At 45.1% G+C, this 3,045-nt stretch overlaps 1 long non-coding RNA gene across 1 annotated transcript; it reads left to right on the top strand.

The window, feature by feature from the left end:
* The first annotated feature begins 963 nt into the window (after positions 1-963).
* Positions 964-2,358, top strand: LOC138527243 (uncharacterized). Its single transcript, XR_011283823.1, has 3 exons — positions 964-1,226; positions 1,335-1,469; positions 1,992-2,358. It is a non-coding gene; the product is annotated as an uncharacterized lncRNA (long non-coding RNA).
* The last annotated feature ends 687 nt before the right edge of the window (positions 2,359-3,045 follow it).

The following is a 3,045-nucleotide window of genomic DNA, read 5'->3' as shown; positions in this document are numbered from 1 at the left end:
CGCTTTTACGCATTCCCCTGAGGACATCCAATGGTGGGTGATTGATATGGTCAAAAACAGCTCTAACCCACAGAGAGCATTGAATAGCAAAGAGTCCAGATGGATCCACCGTCTGCAAATGCTTGACAGACAAATAGGCCTCAATGAAGAATCTCCGACTTACCAACTACAGTCGTGAATTCAGGGGCTTACAGCATGAATCCCTTATTGGGTCCTTACCGACATGTATCATCTACGCCCTAGTTGACAAATCTGTCGGGTGAGCCTGTCTTTGCTTAAGCGTCACCAATTTGTACCCATGACAGATACAGCCTGAACTCTAGCCTACATTACTCTCAGCAGTGAGCTGAATCCACATCATTATATGATGGCCTTTACAGTATTCCATCAGTATATTGTGGTTTTGTTTTGCCGCAACCCAACATGGGCCTTTGACCACTGGCCTCCAATATGGCACTTTCATACCATCAAGGGTGTATGGGTCACGTGCCTACTACTTTATCATCTTGCCTTGTGTCTCCATGTAGGCACGGGAATGGACTGCATGACTACTGAGCCCCCAGAGTTATAGACTACAGTGCAACTATAGCCCATACTAGGATGGGATTATAATCAGACTGGGTGCAGACAGATACACGCAGATGTACTTTCACCCATATACTATTGGGCTACTGCAGTTCACTAAAATATGCAGCCTCTTGGCACTAGTGAAGCAGCATTATACCCTCCACAAAACTGGTAGGACTACCAGCAGGTCCGCTCGTTGTTCAGGCTACTTTGACTAGCCACAGCAGGCTGTATACTTGGGAGCACTAGACGTATGCAGGGTGCTATTCCATGTTTGACCACCAATCAGCCCATGGCGCACTTTGCTTGAATGGAGGCCGCGCACCGAGGACTGTGTTTCCATAGTGACGCTGATACTCTGCCGGGCGTCCATCTACTCGATGGTCTCAGTGCACAACACAGTAAGTTTGTATTCTGCGGCTCGTTCATAACAGGAGAGCGCGTTATAGCCGCGGTGAATGTACCGTGACATCGTTTATCTGAAAATACTCTATTCGCGGCTCGCACATAACAGGAGAATCCGTTATAGCGGCGGTGAGCGTTTCTTGCGTTCTCATTGCAGATACTTTCATTGGGGTACGCGCGCAGCTGCCATTTGGAGGCTATGAGAGATGATGACACGAAGCTATACACGGTGATCCTTATTACTGCAACATAAGGTACAGCCAACCCTAATTTGGTATTTAGGCTGTTTGACACATTGTGCCATCTTGATGTTTTTGGGCATTACGGCTGATATATGTGCAAATTGATTTTGTTTCCTTTAGTCATTCTGACTTGGTGCTGGCTGCATTTTTTGCAGTTCACCTCAGCGCGTTTCAGCAGGTTCACATCTCAGCGTCGCCATTGATGGATTCGGCTTGAAACATCAGTCCTTTGCCCTATTTACAGCCCTAGTTCAGGTAATGATGTCTTCCATGACCTGGGCTACCATTTAGGATGCCATACTACTGGCACGCTCTCTACATGTAATATGTTAGGTTAGATAGGGCCATTATGGAGCCTGCTCATTAGTACACCCTCTACCATGTAACGATTAGACAATCGTTTCTGAATGGCGATTGTGTAATTTCTTGTTCTTCCTGCTTGACTCTAAAAAGGTGACTTCACCTGCATGTGTGACATGACTCTCTGAGGAGCACCTAGTATGGCCACCCATTTACTTTACATACTGACGCATATCTTTCACTCTCTAACTTGGGAGCATGAACGTTTTGTGTATGCAGGATCTTTACATATTCTCATTCAGTGCTTTTTCTCTAACTTTTAGTCACTTCTCTGTCTAGCTCTTTTTCTTCATTATTTGTAGTCCCAAATGTTGAGTAGTGCTAGGACAGGACTGGAGAGCTAGTAACTTTTCTATTTTTTCACATATACGATTTGCCTCTGGTCTGTGTTTTATTCTCTTCTCTTTCCTTTTCTAGGGGCATTATTCTTACATATCTGACCTCTGGTCCTGAGGAAGGCGGTTTTTGTTTTAGATCAACACGCCGAAATGTATCTGACCACGCCTGGTTGACTTTTCCAGCGTCAAGGTGTGGTCTATGTGGCTGTGCATGCAAGGTCAGGCCTCATACGTAGACCCCATCAGAATTGTAAGAAACGGTGGGCCAGTGCTTATACGTGAACCAATCTACACTAGCCATTAACCCCCAATTTTTACAATGAATAACAATTGTTATTTATGGTTTGTGTTTTATTTAGATGATTCTTGCTTTTCTGCTTTTTGTAACATGCTTGGAGTGGAGCTTACTTTAAAAGAATATTGCTGCATGTTTTGCAAAATGTTGCTGAGGCTTTTGTATAAAAGATTGTCTTATGTTTTGTATTAAATGATGAAAAGTATCTTTGAGTCTCTGGTTAGACCTTATGTTCAGTCAAGTGACAAAACTGAGTGATATGATCCAGATAATGGCATTAATTCTGCCCCCATATACATATGTGATGTTACTTTGAACATACAGACAACATTAGGACACCATCTGGGAATACTGATTAGCACACCTAGGGCCTCATTACACGGAATGCGGTAAGGGAGTACCGGTAAGGGCACCGGTACCAGTAAACCCTTACCGCCTTACTACGAGGTCCCTTGGCGGGACCCGACCTTAACGGCTGGTGTAGACCAGCCGTTAAAGTTGGGACCCGCAAAGGGACCTTGGTGCTAATTACGGTACCGCAATTTGCGGTACCATAATTAGCTCCTTCCCCATTCCCATTGAGCCCTATGGGGCATACATGGGAATGGGGAAATGCCATGGAGAAAGGGGGAATTACCGCCCCGCCAACCTTGGAATAGGATAGTAATTCCCCTTTTCTCCATGGTGGTACCGATATGGTACTGGCGGCAACCATGGAGCTAATGGCACCATGGTTTACCGCATTCCGTGTAATGAGGCCCCTAGAAAGTAGTGATCCTTAATCTTGCATTTTTTCGCTTCTTTTGCACAGAGAAAACGAGGGGTGCATAGGTAATTG

The sequence above is a fragment of the Ambystoma mexicanum genome, chromosome 14, assembly GCF_040938575.1.
Source record: "Ambystoma mexicanum isolate Mex_15411 chromosome 14, UKY_AmexF1_1, whole genome shotgun sequence".
NCBI classification, from domain to species: Eukaryota; Metazoa; Chordata; class Amphibia; order Caudata; family Ambystomatidae; genus Ambystoma; species Ambystoma mexicanum.
This window is presented reverse-complemented; position numbering and strand designations above follow the sequence as displayed.